Here is a 25,648-nt window from a genome sequence, read left to right on the forward strand (position 1 = left end):
ACATATTGAGCTAGAAAATAATATACTTGAAAATGATGACAAGTATCTTATTTTTCACTCTCTCTTGTCTGCCTATCCTTCACTCAGCTACCCCAACCTGCCCCGAAAGTTTCAATTGCCCAAATTTGTCCCCTTTTAACTACCCTTTTTACAATGGGTCTGATGATACGTCATGTGGGTTGATCAAGGTCAACTGCAATAAGACAGTTACAACTTTTCAATCTGGAACACAGCAATATGAAATTTTATACAAGCTTGATTCTAATTCTTCCATCGTGATTGGAAACAAAACATTTGAAAAGCTTCTGAAAGTTGAAAGCTGCGATGCGCTCATGGATAATATTACTTCGCCATACCCAATTCTGTTTACATATTCAATACAATTTTTCATCAATATCTTCAAATACACAAAAAACACTTATTTTAAAAGTACTACTTATTTTGGCAAACCAAATTACAATAGCTCAGGGCCGGTCCTGAGATTAGTGGTGCCCCGATCGAAATAAGAAAGTAGGCCCTAAATATTTTCTTAAAAAGCCAATCGACACTATTTATGAATTTTAATATCTAATAAAGCTAGACGTTTTATGTCTATTAATAAGAAGATACAAGAAAATTGAAAAGTAAAGTCAAGAAATTTGCAAACTGAATTATTCCATTCCATACAAACTAAAAATACATTTGGAATTGTAATTTACAATTGACTTAATTAACAAAATGGTCACTGTGATTTGTCAAATCTTGCAGGTTTAGTCACTAAACTTTTTTTATTGCAAAGATAGTCACTGTAGTTTACATATCTTGCACGTTTAGTCACTCCGTCTAATGGGCGTCAACTTATGCAGTTAAGTTACCTCACATGTCTAACACGTGAGGGTATTTTTGTCATTTTACTTAATCATTTATATATATATTTTTATTTTCTTAGCTTTCTTTTCTCCTTGTTATACTTCACCTGTATCATACATACACCCACTTGTATGAAACACCTTCAAATATTACAATTACAATCAGACAATTTCACATACACAAACCCATTTGGTTGTTACACCATCAATGATAAAACTAATTCTTCGTCAGTCTCACCTTCATCAATGATCAAACACCTTCATCAATTCATCGCCAGAAATTGATGGTAACCACCATATCCAAACTAACTTGCGCTATTCATCAACGATCCTCATAAATCAATGGTTAACGAATTAAAACAAAATCGAACCTCCACAACCGTCAACCACGCGTTACTTTATTTCTACACGCAGATCTGCTAACGATTCTAAAATTTGAAACCCAGATCTGGTAACTCATCTCCGTCGCTGACGTATTTCGAGTGGGTTTTCATTTTGCAGGTTCCAGAATACCTTATTTCACACGATTAAGAAATTTCAGCGAACCTGTTGAAGTCGACTAAAATACGTGACCTTTTTTATTCCAGATCTGGACCGAGTATGATGATGTCGGGTCCTCCGAAACTGCTCTATCACCTATACACAACCAACACAACCGCGATAGTTTATATTATAAGAAAATCTGGGTTCTTGTTAACTTGTTCCCGAATTTTAATTTTGGGTTCTTGTTAGTTTGTAAATTAGGTATTTCAATTTCCTTGAAGAAAAAATTAAATGTTAAATTGAGGTGGATCAAAACAAGGACTGATGGTATTGTGTCACCGAGAAGTAATCAGGTGAAGAAGAAAAAAGAGTAAAAAAATTATAAAGTAGGTAGGAAGATAATGACAAGACAAATATACCCTCATGTGCAAAGGAATTCACGAAATTAGCAATCATGTGACCAGCACATGATCAGTTTAAACGGAATAAACTAATGTCTGTTAAAGTGAGTGACTAAATATGTAATATTTTGAAACCACAATGACTATTTTTGCAAAAATAAAACCATAGTGATTGAACTTGTATAATTTGACAAACCACAGTGACAATTTGTGTAATTAAGTCTTTACAATTCACGATGTTTCTCATTATTGTTTGATATATACTTTATACTTTATAGGGCCTAGATGTTCAAGTAGTAAACTGGAGGACCTAAACTATATTTTAACAAAAAATTAATTAAATAAATATTTTAACAAGTGTTCTCTTCATCCTCCCACATCGATGTATCATGAATTTTTCTAAAGGTATTTATAGAATAGAATCAGACAATAAATAAAAGCTTATGTATCTTGATTCATTAACAATGGTAACGTGAGTGTGCTTTCTATAAGTGTTTGATTTCCTTGTACAAGGATGCAGAGATCACAATTTCTACTATAACATTCCCTTCAATAATACAATAATTCCGAATGATCTCCCGCGTGAATGTCAAGTAGTACGAAGAGGAATGGCAACGCAAAGAATCACCAATTATTAATGATACCAACATATTCTCTCTTCTCTCTTTTAAATTCCGTGTTTCCTTTCCTTTGTCAACTGCTTGCGACGACTGTCACAAGCAAGGCAATCGATGTCATTCAACTGATAACGGTGATTTTGAGTGTTTATATATCAAAAAAGGTTTTTATGGCTTGTTTTCTTCCTTTTGCATTCTTCTTTTCTTCCTTTATAGTCCTAATCTGGGCATAACAGATATGATGTCTAATCTAATTAATCTTTGGTGTTTGCTTGCACCCTGCAGAAATACCCCACATAAAAGAAAAACCCCATATACAAGAAAAACTCCATAAAAAACTGACACTAATTCTAGGTAATATCCCTCTTCAATCATATGTCTTATTAAATGCGTACACATACATGTAGGAAACTGTACCTGAAGTGATTATATTTTTTTTGTACTAGTTCTTGCATCATGCTCTTTCTAGTTATCTTCTTAATCTGGAGGGGTTTAAACGAAACCCATTTTCGTATAAAAAGAGAATATTTTACCTCAACGAGTGACTTATGAAATGTCCCGTTCATATTGATTATAAACGTTCCATATTAATTGATTTCGTCGCGAGGTTTTGACCTCTATATGAGACGTTTTTCAAAGACTGCATTCATTTTTAAAACAATCATAACCTTTATTTTATCGATAAAGGTTTAAAAAGCATTACGTAGATTATCAAATAATGATAATCTGAAATATACCGTTTACACACGACCATTACATAATGGTTTACAATGAGAATATATTACATCAAAAAATAAGTTTCTTGAATGCAGTTTTTACATAATATCATATAAGCATGGACTCCAAATCTTGTCCTTATTTTAGTATGCAACAGCGGAAGCTCTTAATAATCACCTGAGAATAAACATGCTTAAAACGTCAACAAAAATGTTGGTGAGTTATAGGTTTAACCTATATATTATCAAATCATAATAATAGACCACAAGATTACATATTTCAGTATACATCCCATACATAGAGATAAAAATCATTCATATGGTGAACACCTGGTAACCGACATTAACAAGATGCATATAAGAATATCCCCTATCATTCCGGGAAATCCTTCGGACATGATACAAACAAATTCGAAGTACTAAAGCATCCGGTACTTTGGATGGGGTTCGTTAGGCCCAATAGATCTATCTTTAGGATTCGCGTCAATTAGTAGATCGGTTTACTAATTCTTAGGTTACCAAGCAAAAGGGGCATATTCGGCTTCGATCATTCACCCATATAATGTAGTTTCAATTACTTGTGTCTATTTCGTAAAACATTTATAAAACTGCATGTATTCTCATCCCAAAATATAAGATTTTAAAAGTGGGACTATAACTCACTTTCACATATTTTTACTTCGTCGGGAAGTAAGACTTGGCCACTGGTCGATTCACGAACCTATAACAAATATGTACATATATATCAAAGTATGTTCAAAATATATTTACAATATTTTTAATACGTTTTAATGTTTTAAGTTTATTAAGTCAGCTGTCCTCGTTAGCAACCTACAACTAGTTGTCCATAATTAGATGTACATAAATAAATCGATATATATTATCTTGAATCAATCCACGACCCAGTGTATACACGTCTCAGGCTAGATCACAACTCAAAGTATATATATTTTTGGAATCAACCTCAACCCTGTATAGCTAACTCCAACATTACTGCATATAGAGTGTCTATGGTTGTTCCAAATAATATATATACATGGGTCGATATGATATGTCAAAACATTTGCATACGTGTCTATGGTATCTCAAGATTACATAATATATTAGAATACATGTATAATACAATATAAGTTAGCTAGGATATGATTTGTATAGAATTGTTACAATATTTCCCGTAGCTACAACAATCAAAAAACATCCAATCTTGTTTTACCCATAACTTCTTCGTTTTAAATCCGTTTTGAGTGAATCAAATTTCTATGGTTTCATATTGAACTCTATTTTATGAATCTAAACAGAAATAGTATAGGTTTCTAGTCGGAAATACAAGTTACAAGTAGTTTTTGTAAGAGGTAGTCATTTCAGTCGAAAGAACGACGTCTTGATGACCATTTTGAAAAACATACTTCCACTTTGAGTTTAACCATGATTTTTGGATATAGTTTCATGTTCAAAAGAAAAATCATTTTCCCTGAATAACAACTTTTAAATCAAAGTTTATCATAGTTTTTTTAAGTATCAAACCCAAAACAGCCCGCGGTGTTACTACGACGGCGTATGTCCGGTTTTACGGTGTTTTTCGTGTTTCCAGGATTTAAATCATTAAGTTAGCATATCATATAGATGTAGAACATGTGTTTAGTTGATTTTAAAAGTCAAGTTAGAAGGATTAACTTTTATTTGCGAACAAATTTAGAATTAACTAAACTATGTTCTAGTGATTTCAAGTTTAAACCTTCGAATAAGATAGCTTTATATGTATGAATCGAATGATTTTATGAACATCATTACTACCTCAAGTTTTGTGGATAAACCTACTGGAAAAGAGACAAATGGATCTAGCTTCAAAGGATCCTTGGATGGCTTGAAAGTTCTTGAAGCAGAATCATGACACGAAAACAAGTTCAAGTAAGATTTCCACTCGAAATAAGATTGTTATAGTTATAGAAATTGAATCAAAGTTTGAATATGATTATTACCTTGTATTAGAAAGATATCTTACTATAAGTAAGAAAGATTTCTTGAGGTTGAATGATGTGACGATCGCTCCAAATCCATATGGACGAATACGTCATTCATTGATTTCATTGCGAGGTATTTGACCTCTATATGATACGTTTTGTAAATATTGCATTCTTTTGAAAAGGCACACCATAAATGTATATTTAAATCAAAGGTTTTCGACATCTGATGATTTCTACATATAGACAATCACCGTATATAATAGTTTACAATAGTACTTTCGTTGACAATGCAGTCAAAATAAGGTACATGGTGATGAATTGGTGAATGCAACGTTTTCTTGAAAAATATGCCATGTAAGACTCCATGCACATAGCTTGTATATCATAATAGCAAACAGCGGAAGACTTCTAGGGAACCTGAGAATAAACATGCTAACAAGTGTCAACACAAAGGTTGGTGAGTTCATAGTTTGTATGTTTCGCATAATCTGTATATAAAGATGGATCACAAGATATCAGTTGTTTCATCCAGAAACGTTTATCAAAATATTCTACAAGATTGAGCACCCTGGTAACTAAACTTTAACGTCTATATAATAAGTACCCCTATTTTAACATACATGCAACCAACATGTACAATACACGTAAACCAACGTGTACTAAACTCAAATAGCATACGTCTGTTTAATAGTTCAGGCTAGGGTTTCTATACCTGGAACAGACGGGGATGTCAAGCCCTATGGATCCATATACTACTACTCGCGCCCACCAGTTCTTATAACTGGCAGTTACTAGTTACCAAAGCTAAGGGATTTTCGGTTCAAACTCGGTGTAGAATTTAGTATGTACTTGTATCCATTGCGTTTAAAATAAAGTGCATGTATTCTCAGCCCAAAAATATAGATTGCAAAAGCAATTAAAAAGGGAGCAAATGAAACTCACCTTAGCAGCACATAAAGTTGTTCATCTTAATGTGACCGAAACCCGGAATATCAAATAATCGTAGATCTCAACCTAGAGAACATATGTTGGTCAATAAATGTCTATCAAGCTAGGTCTGGTCATAGTGTATCACAACCCTAATGCTCGAGATCGACATACAAAAGTTTATCAAAAGTCATTTCAAAAAGTCATTCTGACTTTAGTTCAACAAAACGAGACGTGCCTTATATAAGGATTCATTTACTCGGTTGGTAATATTTAAAAATCTATTTTATCAATCTCGTAAACAAGTTGTTTAAATCTTAATTGTAGATTCAAAAGCAATTTCAATTAACGTCAATCATAATTCAGTTGCTTATATCTTTTAATCCGTTCATCGAAACTATTCGATATCTAAATGAAAAGTTATTGATTTTTCGCTAGCTTTCCAAAAACATGTATATCATATACCTTTTACCAGTAATATATGTATTTAATTCGTGATTCATTATAAACTGTTTAGCGACGAAATTTAGCATACAAGCATGTATAAATATATATATATACTCGAGCACTAGACATGGATACACAATTATTATGTAAAAGATAAAATATAAGTACTTACATATCAATATTGAGATTCAATATTGTAGGAAAGTACGTAGACGTAACGGAGATGATAAACACTAGTTTTGACTTGCAAACAAAACCCTTGAACAATACCCATAACCTCCTTAGTAATAACCCATATTTTCCTTAGCTCTATCCCGCTCGAAAACCCATTTTTGAAAGTGACACGCTCATAACCTCGTCGTAGTATTTTATGTATAATACTAATTATTAATAATACTAATAATAATAAGATAAGATTAATAATAATATTAATCTTAATAATAATAATAATAATAATAATAATAATAATAATAATAATAATAATAATAATAATAATAATAATATAACAGAGGGAGTAATTGTGCTACAAATGAACAAAAATCGTCGAAATTTATAGATGTTTGCTGGGATCTGTCACCATGCGATCGCATGGCTCCCATGACCAATTCCCATGCGATTGAATGGATTGGTTTTACAGCTCGCAATGTTTTATCGTGTACCTCGTCGACATATATTATAATCGTAAATTGAATTTAAAATTTTAAAAAGTCGTATTTATTAAATACTTCAGGGGTATTCTATGTAACTTATAATTAATAATTTCTATCATGTCGTTTTCATGTGAATAGTAAATGAATTAATTTAAATTCAACTATTTAAGCTACACGTTGTACGTTGTGCTTTACAAATTGTACATTATTAATTTAACTTTGTTTCTTAAAAAAAATACAAAAATTATATCATAAAAATAAAGTGACTTCAATTAAAAAAATTTTAATTTGAAATAGCATCGTTTAATAGTAAATTTTTAATCATTTCGTATATAAATATTATTCGCATGATTCCATATATATCGAAAACTCTTATATTTATTAAAATATGTATATAATACATGTTATGACGTTCGTGAATCGTTGGACAAACAGGGTGGTCAACCGTTATATATAAAAAAAATCATTTTCAAAAGTTTCAAAATTCATTGCTTATCATGTCGAAAATATTAAATCATATAGAGAATTGGTTTAAATAAGTCAAAATTTTCCGGGTCATCACAGTACCTCCCCGTTAAAGAAATTTCTTCCCGAAATTTGAGTGAGGTCGTCATGGCTAACAATAAAAATGTTTCATGATGAATATGAGTTGATAAATAGAATTTCTATCATCGTTGAATAATATGGATAAAACAATCCAATTACTCGAAGCGTATGATGGAAGTTATCGTAAAAGAGTGAAATGAAGAATAGAGATGCATCTTATCTCTTGACGTAGTAACGATTGATTTTCGGAATTTAAAGAATAGAAAATCTTCTTAATCTAAATAAGATTTGATTCTTCGGAATTTACGGAAATTAAGATTTTTTTTTGATTAAATGCGCAATCTGCCTCGATTGCTATGTCTGATATTTCGCTATAAATTGACCTCTTCCGTTTCATTTATTTTCACTACTCCTATAATCTTCTTTCTTATTTCATACATCCCAATAGATTGTGAAAATGCTTAATCCAGTTCTGATTCTTGATATTTTCCTGGCTATCGTATCCTTCATTCTTCTTTTTCATCTGCCACCAGAGGAAGTTATTTTCTTCTACTATTACCTTAGAGTTATAGTGTTTTTCATTCTCCCGTGTCTTTATATTGCTATACGCATTGATATACACGGTTTGTAATTTCGGGGTTGTTATCGGGCTTATATTCTCCTTTATATTTCGGAGCTTCATGCTTTCGTTTTCTCTTCCCGACTTTAAGTCAAGCGAATAATGGTCCAGAATTCGTAGGTATGGATTTTGAAATGAACATAATTAATATTATAAGAAAGAAACGGTAATGGCACAATCTGACTTGTCAAATTACCAGAATACCTCGAAAAAACCGAATCATCAAGAAAAATATTTTCTTGATATGTTTAGAGGTTAAATAGAATGAAAGAGTTATGTAACATAGTTCATGATGAGGGTGTGATCTGTGAACCTTTATCACGTTCCACTAGAAACTCAGCATGACTTACTGTAATATAATCACGTTGATCAAGTGTCATTATATTATACTAACCCATGCTTCAATTCCCAACATTACTTCAAAACATCTATTTTTCGAATTTTTCAGATTTTAGAAACTAAAATAGTTTCTTTTATGATGTAACACAGATAGAGCGAAGAGATGAATAATTTCAGATAAGAATGGTTATAAAAAAATATCTTCAGAAATATGGAGGATATTTATAATGGAAGATACGATGATATCTTAGAATTTCTAATATCAGAGGATGATGCGGAAAATCTGTCTGTGAAGGTTTAGAATAAGAAGTAAGGTTCTTACTAATGGTTTCAGCAGACACTGAATCATTTGGATTCTTTGAAGTCAGGTTCAGTCTTTGTGATTTATCCACAGCCTCCTTCATACTTTGCTCAATCCGTTTTCCAGTTCCAAACCTTCTCTTTTTCTCAGCTTTACCACCATACTATTCTTTATCATTAAACTTTTAACTGTTAAGGTCGTTTACAGTTTTTGCTGCTTCATCAGCATTGTTTCAATTTCAGAGAACTAGTTCATAGTTTGGGATGTTTTTCAGAAACTTCACATTCGAAGTATGTAAGTCTAGAAGATAGACATTATATGTATATATATAACTGATGATGTAGAATTGCTGCGATATTCGAAATACTGATTGCTAATTCCCGGTAGTTGATATGGCAATTATTGTTACAAGATGTGGATGAGTACATGATAGGGTTTCATTGAATATTATGATTTTTCGAAAGGTCAAAGATCAATGGAGTTGTTAGTAAATTTACTGCTAATGTGGTGGAACATGAAAGGTTTCCCAGTAACAAGAACGTATATATCAAAGTCACAATAAGGCTAATATGAAAAGTCGAAGTTGGTTGAAAGTGTGATAAAACTGGATACTTTGAAAAGGATTGCAAGATTATTTTCGGTAAAAACAACGCTAAAGGATCTTGCACAGTTATGAAGTCAAAATATAGCTTTGAAAGATATCGAGATCTAAGAATGATGTCACCAGTTTAGAGTTATGACTTGAATTCTAATCCGTCAATATGTAATCGAATTTGTATGAAAACGATTGTATATCGTTGTGAGCATTGTTAATAATTTTTGAATCAAAGTTGAAGAATGTACAGTGTAACATATTAATTGCGAACTTATATATCAAAGTTATAATAAGGCTTATTCGAATGAATAATTGAAGTTGATTTGTTGGAGCTGTGACAAAACTGTCTATGTTGAAAAGGGTTTGAAAAGTTATTTTTGCTAATAAATGCCAAATGGTCTGACACGATTACGTGTTAAACTATGACTTTGGTTTTGAGAGTTTTTCAGGTGCATAACTGTGAGTAACATGTGGTTGGATCATCATCTCGATGGTTCATTGTTTGAAGTGTTTTTCAGAAATTTCGGACGGTTTGAACACATATTGTAATCGTTAATATACATATGATGTTCTAGCACAGTTTTGAAATGAAAGTATAGCTTTGAAAGATGTAGGGATCTAAAAGTGATGATATCGGGTATATCTCGACTTGGATTCTGATATGTTAAAATCAGAATATGTAATTGATTTTGAATGAGTATGGTTGTTTTGATTTCTATGAAAGAATGTTTCTCGTTATGAAAGTAGTTGATGATTGGTTGAATCAGAATTGAAAAATGTAACATGTTAATTGTGAATTTATATATCTCTCGGGTATTACCTACCCGTTAAAATATTCTCACCATTAACAGTTTATACAAAAGAATTTTCTTAATTACAATCTTTATGAAAATATACCTACATATATATTTTCTTTAGATGTAATCATGGATTTAATGAGTTAACATAATATTAATCTCATCTGGTTTTTGACTAGGACTAGAATATATAATCTCTAAAACTTTTAGAAGCTACATATTCTCTGCAGAATATTTCTTTGATGAAGTTATGAATCAATACTTCATCGTTTGTTGTTGTTGGTATTCCTTGGTATCTATGGTGCGTATAACGTTGATGTTCGAGGTACAGATTGTGATGTTGAGGTGTGCGATGCTGTAATGACCCGCACTTTTTCGATCGTTCTATACTTATAAGATTAATATTTAAATAAATTAAACCTTACCAACATGATAAGCAATCCAAATTGTTGAGATTTACGTTTTTGAAATGAGTTTTTACACAACGTTTGACCGTCTAGTTTGACCGATGATATCACGAACTATATAACATATGATAATTATACGTTTGTGTATATATATGTATATATACATATTTAACATGATCTAAGGATGTTTTAATACCTCATTTTGTATTAATAACAATAAGTTATAAGTATATTTTGAAACTACTAACTTAAGTTTTCAAAACGATAACCATACGTAACGTTATTTGACATAAATACTTATGACCTATAATATTTATACATATATCGTATATGTAATGTATTTAATCACTTTTAAGGACTTAAATACATAAAACAATATAAGTATATTCACAAAAGATAGCTATATTTGAATTCTCGTTCCGTTTTCACAAGATTTCTATACGTATATCTAGGGTATATGTACCCGTATCATACCTAGCTTCTATACGTATTTACTATTGGTATATACACATCAAATCGCCACCAACCAGCCCTTGTTCATGCCTTATGTATAAGGTAATTAGAAATTGGATGCTAGCATTGAATGTCATACAAAATAACAAAAGGAAAACTTGTCTTTGTCTCCCCCCATTCACGTTTTTTTAAAGGGCAAGGAGTACTCCATTTTGATTCATTTTCACTTCCATTTTCTAGCTAAACACACACACTTTCATGAGCCTTAAACCCCTTAACCATCTCAGCTCACAACCATGAAGATCTAGTTCCAAAAACATCACTTAATCATCATAAGAAAACCCTTACAAAAACACTTCAAGAATCCTTCCAAGAACACAAGCTTACTTCCAATCTTTTATCCAATTCCATCACTCTTTTGGTTCTAGGTTTTTACTTCTCTTTTATAGCAATCTTGTCCAAGTAACTTGAGGTAGTAACTTTGTTCATAACCTTATTCGATTCATATATATATAGCTATCTTATTTTATGGTATAAAATTTTAACAACAAGAACATAGTTTGAATGTTTTCAAACTTGTTTGCAAACTAAATAGATCCTTCTAACTTAACTTTTAAAATACTTCAAAACCTGTAATATATCATAAATATATGCTAATTTAACAAGGTATAACTTGGTTTTTCAAAGAACACCTTAAAAACTGAATTTACGACGTCGGAATGCAACCGGGGGCTGTTTTGGGTTGGATAATTAAAAACCATCTTGAACTTTGAATTGGAGGTTTATATTCTGGAAAAATGATATTTCTTATGAATATGTTAACACATAAAAATTTCATGATTTAACTCAAAGTATAAGTATTTTTAGAAAAATAATCATTTAAGGTTGTTTACATGATGGAAAATGATCAACTTCATAAGTTTCACCAAAGTTTGACCTATGACCTGTGATTTCGAATACAAACTAAGGTATTTACAGTTCATATTCTTAAATAGGGACTCGATCCAAGGAAGTGGCAAGTTGAACCAACGAAAACGGAGTTGTAACGAATAAACTATGACCAAAACAAAATCGGATATCCAAAACTAGTTTAGCCACGAAAATAATTGGAGAAAAATTAAATAAATCACATCTTTCTAAAATAACATGATATTTTATATATATGTACTCATAATTTAATTTTATATATTTCAGGATCACCCGTAAACAATACGAGAAGATTAATCATAAGATCTCATGATTGTACGCAACACGTCATTTGACAACACCGGTACCGTGGGTCAAGATTAATCCCGACCAATACGAATACGATGGGGTTTTATTTATTTCGATGGGGGTTTTATTTATTTATTAAACACCTAAATATGAACCATTAAAATTGAATTACTAACATCGGACTGCTAACTACGGACTAAGGAATTATTATTAAAAGTATTAAAAGTATTATAAGTATATATATGTGACGATTGTTTAAAAAGAAAAGGTATTGATATATTATATATGGATAGGTTCGTGATATCAATCGGAGACCAAGTCGAAATTACATATCTTCAAGATAAAAGTGAGTATATAGTCCCACTTTTAAACTCTAAATATTTCGGGATGAGAATACATGTATTTTATGTTTTACGTTATGGACACAAGTAACTGAAAAATATATTCTACGTTGAGTTGTACCACTGGCATACTTCCCTGTAGCTTGGTAACTATTATTTACAGCGGTATTGTAAACGCGAATCCTGTTGATAGATCTATCGGGCCTGACAACCCCAACCGGACTGGACGACCAGTATTCAACGGTTGCACAGTACTTCGTTTCATGACTACACTTGGTACGGTGTAGTAAGATTTCATAATAAAGGGAATATGCGACGTGATTAAATGTTAAGTATGGTTATCAAGTGCTCAACCACTTAGAATATTTTTATTAAAATGTTTACATATGAAATCTTGTGGTCTATATTTATATCGCTGCCGGCATTAAACCTATATCTCACCAACTTTATGTTGACGTTTTAAACATGTCTATTCTCAGGTGATAACTAAAAGCTTCCGCTGCAACATGTTGAATTTAAGCAAGATCTTGTGTATGCATATTTGTGTCAAAAACAAAACTGCATATCCGAGGAGTTGTAATGTAAAATATGCTAGAAATCGTATTGTTATCATCACATGTAAAGTTTGTAAGTCTAAGATTATCGCTAAACGATAATCATCTTTATATTGTCTAAAGCTTGTATTATCATAAGAGTTATGGTTTGTAATGTAAAATAAATGCAGTTGTTCTTTTAAAAATGTCGCATATAGAGGTCAATACCTCGCAATGAAATCATACGTTATCTAACTTGTTCTTATGGTTAAGGACGGGTTATGACATGTGGTATCAGAGCGGTGGTCTTAGCGAACCAGGTTTGCATTAGTGTGTCTAACTGATAAGTCGTTAGGATACATTAGTAAGTCTGGACTTTGACCGGGTTTGATTTAAAAACCATTGCTTATCATTGTTGGTTAAAATTTATATGTAAATACTATGTAGTACTAATGGGTTAGTTGTTGTGTGATAGATGTCGGGCTCAAAACTTGTTATCACATTCAGCGACTCCGAATCAGAATCTTCAGATGGTGTTCCAGTCATTAACCTATCCGATGACGAAAATGATATCTTTGGGGCAGACTCACAAATTCCGGATGAACCAACTATAGAGAAACCGGAAAGTGAACCCGAGGAAGAAAGTGAACCCGAGGAGGAAAGTGAACCCGAGGAAGAAATACAGGAAATTACGAAAGACAAGTTCGAACTAGGAAAGAAACGAAAAGCTAATGAATTAGAAAATTCAAATCCCGAGTTTAGTGAGGATGATGTGGCACCAACTCCGCTAAACACTACCACCCCTATTCCCGCTATTCCTATTCTTTCTATCCCGGCATCCAGTTCTTCAGCCCCACAGCCAAAATATAGGCAGACAGCTAGGATAAGCGTTAGGCGATTCCTTGAACCTAAACGTCCTAGAAAATAGACCAAACGATGCACTGCCGTATTAAACCATGGGATCATATAATGTTTTGTATAATATTATTAGTGTGGTTTGCTTAATGTTCGATGTAAGATAAGCATATGTAAAATAGTGAAGTATGAAATGCAATAATTTTCCATGGTTAGGTATTATTTAGATTGTAGTAATTGGTTCTGTACTAAGCTATTAAGTATGAACATTAACGGGTAGGTACTACCCTAGATATAATTATAAAATGCTAATAAGAAGAAAAAGCTTTTATAATAATACCTGGTTCATATTATTAACAAGCTATAATGTACTATAAATACACACTACATCTATAATATTCCATGTGAATAATTATTTTCTTTTCATTCTTATAGAAGAATATGGCGCGATTGAATCGAATGACGGAACAAGAAGTCGAGGAATTCATCAACCAGCGAGTGAACAACAGAATGTTATGGGTCGAGGCTGCAAGAGCTGCTGCAGTTAACCCAAATCCTCGTGTAGGATGCACCTACAAAACTTTTCAAGCTTGCAAGCCCTCATCATTCAGTGGAACGGAAGGACCGATCGGTTTAACCCGGTGGATAGAAAAGATGGAGACTGTGTTTAAAATCAGTGGTTGTGTTGAAAAGGACATGACCAAGTATGCATCGTGCACTTTACAAGACAGTGCACTCACGTGGTGGAAAAATTATGTGAAGGCTGTAGGAGGAGATGTAGCTTATGATACTCCATGGGAAGAATTCAAAACAATGTTAATCAACGAGTATTGTCCAAGGAACGAGGTTAGGAAGTTGGAAGATGAATTACGAAGTCTGAAGGTTGTTGGTACTGAAATCACCAACTACAATCAGCGATTCATGGAATTAGTTTTACTATGTCCTGAATTGGTTCCAACCGAGGAACGGAAGATTGAAATGTACAAAGATGGTTTGCCCAAAAAGGTCAAGGCAAACGTTACAGCATCGAAACCTAAGACAATTCATGTAACGACCCGGAAATTTCCGACCAAATTTAAACTCTAATCTCTATATGGTTCCGACACGATAAGCAAAAACCCTAAAGTTGACCCGCACTTTTTCGATCGTTCTATACTCATAAGATTAATATTTACATAAATTAAACCTTACCAACATGATAAGCAATCCAAATTGTTGAGACTTATGTTTTCGAAAAGAGTTTTACACAACGTTTGACCGTCTAGTTTGACCGATGATATCACGAACTATACAATATATGATAATTATACGTTTGTGTATATATATGTATATATACATATTTAACATGATCTAAGAATGTTTTAATATCTCATTTTGTATTAATAACAATAAGTTATAAGTATATTTTGAAACTACTAACTTAAGTTTTCAAAACGATAACCATACGTAACGTTATTTGACTTAAATACTTATGACCTATAATGTTTATACATATATCGTATAAGTAATGTATTTAATCACTTTTAAAGACTTAAATACATAAAACAATATAAGTATATTTACAAAAGATAGCTATATTTGAATCCTCGTTCCGTTTTCTCAAAGATTTCTATACGTATACCTAGGGTATATGTACCCGTATCATATGCAGCTTCTAGATGTATTTACTATTGGTATATACCAATAAAAATCTGCTCCTTAGCAGCCTTAAATGATTAAGAAACATGTGGAACCAACCATTTGTCAAGTAGCATGAATTATTTAGCAAGAAAACAAAGTTAGGTATTTTTTTTTCCTTTATAACCTAAAAACGTTTTTATGCATGCACACCATTTCTTCACCCCATTTTCTCATACTTACACTTCCATTTCTCTCTCAAAATACTCTTAACTTCATACTTGATCATCTCCAAGCATTTTCCCCATCATTTAGCTTCAAAAACCTTACTTAAACACCATAAGAAAACCATACAAAAACACTTCAAGAAATTCTTCCAAGAACACAAACTTACTTCCAATCTTTCATCCAATTTCATCACCCTTTTGGTTCTAGCTTTTTACTCCTCTTTTACAGCAACCTTGTCCAAGGAACTTGAGGTAGTATCTATGTTCATAACCTTATTCGATTCATATATATATATATAGCTATCATATTTTGTGGTATACAATTTTAACAACAAGAACATAGTTTGAAAGTTTTCAAACTTGTTTGCAAACTAAATAGATCCTTCTAACTTAACTTTTAAAATACTTCAAGACCTGTAATATATCATAAATATATGCTAATTTAACAAGGTATAACTTGGTTTTTCAAAGAACACCTTAAAAACTGAATTTACGACGTCGGAGTGCAACCGGGGGCTGTTTTGGGTTGGATAATTAAAAACTATCTTAAACTTTGAATTGGAGGTTTATTTTCTGGAAAAATGATTTTTACTATGAATATGATAACACATAAAAATTTCATGATTTAATTCAAAGTATAAGTATTTTTAGAAAAATGGTCATTAAGTGTTATTTTTTTGTAACAAAAATGTTTAACTTCATAAGTTTCACTAAAGTTTCACCTATGCCGTGTGATTTTGAATACAAACCAAGGTATTTTCAGTTCATAGTCTTAAAGAGGGACTCGATCCAAGGAGATGGCAAGTTGAATCAACGAAAACGGATTTGTAACGAAGAAACTATGACCGAAACAAAATTGGTTATCCTAGACTTGTTTAACTTCGGGATTAATTGGGAAAAATTAAATAAATCACATATTTCTAAGATAACATGATATTTTATATATATGTACTTATAATTCAATTTTATATGGTTCAGGATCACCCGTAAACAACACGAGAAGATTAATCATAAGATCCCATGTTTGTACGCAACACGTCATTTGACAACACCGGTACCGTGGGTCAAGATTAATCTCGACCAATACATATACGATGGGGTTTTATTTATTTTGTTGGGGGTTTTATTTATTTCATTGCGGGTATATTAAACATCTAAAAATGAACCATTAAAATTGAATTACTAACAACGAGCTGCTAACTACGGACTAAGGAATTATTCAAAGTATTAAAAGTATAACAAGTATATATATGTGACGTTTGTTTAAAAAGAAAAGGTATTGATATATTATATATGGATAGGTTCGTGATATCAACTGGAGACCAAGTCAAATTATATATATCTTCAAGACGAAAGTGAGTATATAGTCCCACTTTTAAACTCTAAATATTTCGGGATGAGAATACATGTATTTTATGTTTTACGTTATGGACACAAGTAACTGAAAAATATATTCTACGTTGAGTTGTACCACTGGCATACTTCCCTGTAGCTTGGTAACTAATATTTACAGCGGTATTGTAAACGCGAATCCTGTTGATAGATCTATCGGGCCTGACAACCCCAACCGGACTGGACGACCAGTATTCAATGGTTGCACAGTACTTCGTTTCGTGACTACACTTGGTACAGTGTAGTAAGATTTCATATTAAAGGGAATATGCGACGTGATTAATTGTTAAGTATGGTTACCAAGTGCTCAACCACTTAGAATATTTTTATTAAAATGTTTATATATGAAATCTTGTGGTCTATATTTATATCGCTGTCGACATTAAACCTATATCTCACCAACTTTATGTTGACATTTTAAAGCATGTTATTCTCAGGTATGAATTAAGTCTTCCGCTGTGCATTATCTCGTACTAAGGATACTACTTGAGGCCATTAAGGACTTATATCATAAGGCGTTGCATTCGAGTCATTGAAGTTCATAGAGACTATTATTAAGTAAATGGCGGTTTAGGTCATTTGAATATTATGAAATGTCAGGCGAATATGTCAATTATGGATGTAACTATAGATTGCCTTTTAAGAATAAATGCAACGTTTGTAAGATGTATCATATAGAGGGCAAGTACCTCGCAATGTTATCAACTATTGTAATTCGTTTGTAATCAATATGGACAACGTCCGGATGATTAGTTTCGGATCCTTTCAGTTGGTATCAGAGCGTTGGTCTTAGCGAACCAGGCCTTGCATTAGTGTGTCTAACTAGTAGTTGTTAGGATACATTAAGTGAGTCTGGACTTCGACCGTGTCTGCCTGTCAAAAGTTTTGCTTATCAATCCTAGTCGGAAATCATCTGCTTATCATCCTTAGGGAACTGCCTGCTTATCATTCTTAAGTCTAGACACGTCTTACTGCATTTAGTGCATCGATAATGTATAGACAAAATTCATATCCTAGCGTATCTGTTACTATAGACATTGCCTGACGTATTTCAAAGATTCTCCGTAATTCATGGGATTTTGATATTATATATACATATGTAAATTATGTATTGAAGAGTACCAAACCCAACTCCTATAATCTATTCCAAACCAAAAATTCATTTCTCCGACCATACAAGATGGATTCTTCATCCAGCTCAAATTCCTCCGACTTCGATAGCTTCGCCGATATGGATTTCCATTCGAGCTCCGAGAACAGCGTTACCGGAATGGATCAACCAATTTCCCATCATCTATTCTGGATGAATTGGGGATGGGTTCGTAATATACTAAATTTCTGGAGGCAAGAAGAAGGTGATCCATTCCATCCACCAAATTGTCCTCTTAACGATGAACCTGAAGCACTTACCGGCGAACCTATTCGAAACACCATTTTCTCGCTCATTTCTAGAGTATCTCGTCATGATTACATACTATCCCATATTTCAAATCTTGTTCATTCGCTCGTTCTAACCGTCAATCATCCCGGTATAATAGAAGAAGTCAACGAACTCCGTGCTCGGGTAGTGATTTTGGAGAATATGGTGCGAAGGTTACAAACACCAACAGCAGCACCAGCAGCATAATCCGTACTACCATCGTCAACGCCGACAGTACCTTTATCACCCCAAACACAACCGCGCCTTAAATCTCAACATCACAATCTGTATCTCGAATATCAACATCACACGACTCAATATCTGTACTTCGAGTATGATCTTCGTTCTATATATCGTTCTACATCGATTATCTTCGCTTTACGTATCGTATGACGATTATGTAATTTCTAAAGTCTTAGAGATTATGTAATCTAGAATTAACGATAAATCAAATGAGTTTAATATCTTATTGACTCATTAAATCTATGATTATCTCTGAAGAAAATATATATGCAAGTATATTTTCATAAAGATAGTAATTAAAAATTCCTTCGTACAAACTATTAATGATGAAAATATTTTAACGGGTGGGTAGTACCCGAGGAATATTTAGAATTCACATTAATAAGTTATATTATACATTCTTGAATCTGATTCAACGGTTTTCTATTATCTTACTTACAACCACCGATATTTGTATCCGCTCACCCCAGAATAACCATTTTCAATCAAATTTCATATTCGGATTTTGACCTACCAGAATCCAACAAGTGGCATAAAGAAGAAAACATTGGACAAAATAAAAAAAAAAAATTTGTTAGAAACACACGATTTAACTAATTAAAAATCTATTAAGGATTCCACGCTAACTGTTCCGGCTAACTCTGGACAATTAAAATGAATTAAAATGTTGATTGTAACATATGAAGCTAAACAATTCTTCAAGCTTGCCACTTGATTTTATCTTAAACCTCATTCGTAACTTGACGATTACAATTCGCATTCAAATCCTTTCATGATTCCTGAAAACACCTCGACCGAGAAGTTGAACCCGCCGCACCTCGCCTACGGAATGAAGATTTATACATACAGTTATACACCTGAAGAACTCTCGAACCCAAATTCATAATTTAACACATAACGTATTGAATCCTTTGCCATTTATTAGCAAGAACAACCCTACAATTCCTTTTCAAGAAGCTAATTTTGTCACAACTCCACTTCGACTTTTCAGTGAGATTATTTCTATTATAATCATGATATTTATACCTTGTCCTTTCGCCGTCATTACCGGAAAACCTTTTATATCCCTCGACAACATCAACAGGTGCACCAGCAGATCGTTATCCTTTTGGCGAAATCAACAATCATTATTTTGAAAATCTCGCGGAACTTCTTCCATCATATCTATAATGTCTATCCCTAAGAATTTCATAATCTGAACGTGAAGTTTCTAAAAAACACCCGGGACTATGAAATAGTTCTTGAAATGCTAACGAAGCAGCAAAAACTGTAAACGACTTTAACGGTCAAAAGTTTGATGACAAAGAATAGTAAGGTGGTAAAGCTGAAAAAAAAAAAGTTTGGAACTAGAAAACGGATGAAGCAAAGTATGAAAGAGGCTGTGGATAAATCACAGGGACTGAACCTGCTCTCAAAGAATACAAACGATTCCGTACCTCCTGAAACCGTCAGTAAGAACCCTACTCTTTATTCAAAATCTTGCCCGGATGATATTTTTCATCATCATCTTATCTTAGATATTATAAGATATCTTCATATCATTCGTTATACATATTTTTCATATTTCTGGAGATATTTTTACAACTATTCCTATCTGCGATCATTTATCACTCCATAACATCTGCGTTACAATATAAAAGAAACTGTGTTAATTTCTAAATTCTGAAACCTCCGAGATTAAAATATAAATGATTTGAAGTAGTGTTGGGAACTGATGCATGAATTAGTATAATATAATGAAACTTGATCAACTTTATTATATTACAGTAAGTCATGTTAAGTTTCTAATGGAATGTGATGATTCACAGTACCGTCATCATGTGCCATGTTACACGGCTCTTACATTCTATCAAGTCTCCAAACATATTAGAACGTATCGCCTTGATAGTTCTATTTTTCCGGAATATTCGAGTAATTTAACGAATCAAGATCGTGTCATTACAATTTCATTCTAAAACCAATAGCTAGGTTCATTCCAAATTTCCTACCTACGAATTTCGGACCATTGTTCGCTTGGCTCGAGGACGGAAAGAAGAAACGAAGGGACAAAACCTCAGAATAGAAATAGGAACATAAACCACAGCAAATAAGAGAGAGCATTAACTGTGGATGACAATGATTTTAAGGGACGGGAGTAGGAACATCGAAATATAAGGGAAGGTATAAAACCTAACAACAACCCCGAAACTACAAACCGTGCATATCAATACGTATTGCAACGTAAAGGCACGGGAGAATTAAAAACATTATAATTCCAAGGAAAGGATAAAAGAGAATAGATTCTTCTGGTGATAGATGAAAAAGAAGAATGAAAGATATGAAAGTTAGAAATATAACAAGGATTAGAATGGGATGGAGCATATTAGCGAATGTCTTAAAGTAGGAACTAAAGAGAAAGAATAGAAGATGTGGGAAGAAAGAAAGGGAAGGAGGTAAATTTATAGTGAAATATTCGACAAAGAAATCAAAACAGATTGCCGCGTTAAATCAAAGAAGATCCTGATCGCCGCAAAACTAAATCTTATTACATAAGATTTTCTTTAAAACCCTTAAATCCCGGAAATCGATCATAATCACGTCATCGGTTACAACAATTCTATATTTACTCATTTCACTCTTTTGTGATAGCTTCGCTCGTGCGTCTCACATAACCGAATCGTTTTATCTAAATCTTTCAATAATGATAAAATTTAATTATTACCACATATTCGTCATGAAAACATTCCTATTGTTATTTATGACAACCTCTACCAAATTTCGAGGATGAAATTTCTTTAACGGGTGGGTACTGTAACGACCCGGAAATTTCCGACCAAATTTAAACTCTAATCTCTATATGGTTCCGACACGATAAGCAAAAACCCTAAAGTTGACCCGCACTTTTTCGATCGTTCTATACTCATAAGATTAATATTTACATAAATTAAACCTTACCAACATGATAAGCAATCCAAATTGTTGAGACTTATGTTTTCGAAAAGAGTTTTACACAACGTTTGACCGTCTAGTTTGACCGATGATATCACGAACTATACAATATATGATAATTATACGTTTGTGTATATATATGTATATATACATATTTAACATGATCTAAGAATGTTTTAATATCTCATTTTGTATTAATAACAATAAGTTATAAGTATATTTTGAAACTACTAACTTAAGTTTTCAAAACGATAACCATACGTAACGTTATTTGACTTAAATACTTATGACCTATAATGTTTATACATATATCGTATAAGTAATGTATTTAATCACTTTTAAAGACTTAAATACATAAAACAATATAAGTATATTTACAAAAGATAGCTATATTTGAATCCTCGTTCCGTTTTCTCAAAGATTTCTATACGTATACCTAGGGTATATGTACCCGTATCATATGCAGCTTCTAGATGTATTTACTATTGGTATATACCAATAAAAATCTGCTCCTTAGCAGCCTTAAATGATTAAGAAACATGTGGAACCAACCATTTGTCAAGTAGCATGAATTATTTAGCAAGAAAACAAAGTTAGGTATTTTTTTTTCCTTTATAACCTAAAAACGTTTTTATGCATGCACACCATTTCTTCACCCCATTTTCTCATACTTACACTTCCATTTCTCTCTCAAAATACTCTTAACTTCATACTTGATCATCTCCAAGCATTTTCCCCATCATTTAGCTTCAAAAACCTTACTTAAACACCATAAGAAAACCATACAAAAACACTTCAAGAAATTCTTCCAAGAACACAAACTTACTTCCAATCTTTCATCCAATTTCATCACCCTTTTGGTTCTAGCTTTTTACTCCTCTTTTACAGCAACCTTGTCCAAGGAACTTGAGGTAGTATCTATGTTCATAACCTTATTCGATTCATATATATATATATAGCTATCATATTTTGTGGTATACAATTTTAACAACAAGAACATAGTTTGAAAGTTTTCAAACTTGTTTGCAAACTAAATAGATCCTTCTAACTTAACTTTTAAAATACTTCAAGACCTGTAATATATCATAAATATATGCTAATTTAACAAGGTATAACTTGGTTTTTCAAAGAACACCTTAAAAACTGAATTTACGACGTCGGAGTGCAACCGGGGGCTGTTTTGGGTTGGATAATTAAAAACTATCTTAAACTTTGAATTGGAGGTTTATTTTCTGGAAAAATGATTTTTACTATGAATATGATAACACATAAAAATTTCATGATTTAATTCAAAGTATAAGTATTTTTAGAAAAATGGTCATTAAGTGTTATTTTTTTGTAACAAAAATGTTTAACTTCATAAGTTTCACTAAAGTTTCACCTATGCCGTGTGATTTTGAATACAAACCAAGGTATTTTCAGTTCATAGTCTTAAAGAGGGACTCGATCCAAGGAGATGACAAGTTGAATCAACGAAAACGGATTTGTAACGAAGAAACTATGACCGAAACAAAATTGGTTATCCTAGACTTGTTTAACTTCGGGATTAATTGGGAAAAATTAAATAAATCACATATTTCTAAGATAACATGATATTTTATATATATGTACTTATAATTCAATTTTATATGGTTCAGGATCACCCGTAAACAACACGAGAAGATTAATCATAAGATCCCATGTTTGTACGCAACACGTCATTTGACAACACCGGTACCGTGGGTCAAGATTAATCTCGACCAATACATATACGATGGGGTTTTATTTATTTTGTTGGGGGTTTTATTTATTTCATTGCGGGTATATTAAACATCTAAAAATGAACCATTAAAATTGAATTACTAACAACGAGCTGCTAACTACGGACTAAGGAATTATTCAAAGTATTAAAAGTATAACAAGTATATATATGTGACGTTTGTTTAAAAAGAAAAGGTATTGATATATTATATATGGATAGGTTCGTGATATCAACTGGAGACCAAGTCAAATTATATATATCTTCAAGACGAAAGTGAGTATATAGTCCCACTTTTAAACTCTAAATATTTCGGGATGAGAATACATGTATTTTATGTTTTACGTTATGGACACAAGTAACTGAAAAATATATTCTACGTTGAGTTGTACCACTGGCATACTTCCCTGTAGCTTGGTAACTAATATTTACAGCGGTATTGTAAACGCGAATCCTGTTGATAGATCTATCGGGCCTGACAACCCCAACCGGACTGGACGACCAGTATTCAACGGTTGCACAGTACTTCGTTTCGTGACTACACTTGGTACAGTGTAGTAAGATTTCATATTAAAGGGAATATGCGACGTGATTAATTGTTAAGTATGGTTACCAAGTGCTCAACCACTTAGAATATTTTTATTAAAATGTTTATATATGAAATCTTGTGGTCTATATTTATATCGCTGTCGACATTAAACCTATATCTCACCAACTTTATGTTGACATTTTAAAGCATGTTATTCTCAGGTATGAATTAAGTCTTCCGCTGTGCATTATCTCGTACTAAGGATACTACTTGAGGCCATTAAGGACTTATATCATAAGGCGTTGCATTCGAGTCATTGAAGTTCATAGAGACTATTATTAAGTAAATGGCGGTTTAGGTCATTTGAATATTATGAAATGTCAGGCGAATATGTCAATTATGGATGTAACTATAGATTGCCTTTTAAGAATAAATGCAACGTTTGTAAGATGTATCATATAGAGGGCAAGTACCTCGCAATGTTATCAACTATTGTAATTCGTTTGTAATCAATATGGACAACGTCCGGATGATTAGTTTCGGATCCTTTCAATTCATGAAGCTATAACCATGGCAAACGAGCTAATGGATCAGGTCATCATGGATAAGAAAGCATCCAATACAGATGTGAAGGTATCAGGTAACAAAAGAAAGTGGAATGGAAATTATGATCGAGGTAACCAACAACAATCTTTTAAGAAACAAGAAATCACGCGAGGTGCGGGTAGTGGTTTAAGCTTTGGTTACAAAGGACAAAATCCTTTATGCAACTGATGCCACAAACATCACTCTGGTTACTGTAATGTGGTATGCAACAAATGTAATCGAAAGGGTCATCTTGTTGAAGATTGTAGGGCTCTCGTTACAAATACAAATGGTACCAAGACTCCTGCCACCAATGCAAATAGAACTGCTTTGGCTACCGTTACTTGTTTTGGGTGTGGAAAACAAGGTCACTATAAGAGCCAGTGCCCGAATCCAGAGAAGAATATCGGACCTGCACGTGGGAGAGCATTTATTATTAATGCTAGAGAGGCACGTGAAGACCCGGAGCTTGTTACGGGTACGTTTACCATTAATAACTTATCAGCATCTATTATATTTGATACTGGAGCCGATAGAAGTTACGTGTGTAGAAATTTTTACACTAAATTAAATTGTTCATCATTACCTCTAGATGCTAAGTACATGATTGAGTTAGCTAATGGTAAACTAATTAAAGCCGATAAAATTTGTCGTGATTGTGAAATAAATTTAGCCGGAGAAACATTTAAAATTGACTTGATACCCGTAGAATTAGGAAGTTCTGATGTAATAGTCGGCATGGATTAGATGTCCAAAGTAGGAGCTGAAGTTGTGTGTGCCAAGAAGGCAATTCGCATTCCTGGTAAGGATAAAATGCCGGTGATGATTTATGGAGAGAATGGTAATTCAAAGCTAAAACTCATTAGTTGTTTGAAAGCCAAGAAGTGTTTAGAAAAGGGATGTTATGCTATTCTA

The 25,648-nt window shown here is 32.6% G+C and overlaps 1 pseudogene; it reads left to right on the plus strand.

Moving 5' to 3' along the window:
• The window catches only part of LOC139846929 (LEAF RUST 10 DISEASE-RESISTANCE LOCUS RECEPTOR-LIKE PROTEIN KINASE-like 2.4), a 38,742-nt pseudogene continuing 13,094 nt past the window's right edge, over positions 1 to 25,648 (plus strand).

The sequence above is a fragment of the Rutidosis leptorrhynchoides genome, chromosome 5 (assembly GCF_046630445.1).
Source record: "Rutidosis leptorrhynchoides isolate AG116_Rl617_1_P2 chromosome 5, CSIRO_AGI_Rlap_v1, whole genome shotgun sequence".
NCBI classification, from domain to species: Eukaryota; Viridiplantae; Streptophyta; class Magnoliopsida; order Asterales; family Asteraceae; genus Rutidosis; species Rutidosis leptorrhynchoides.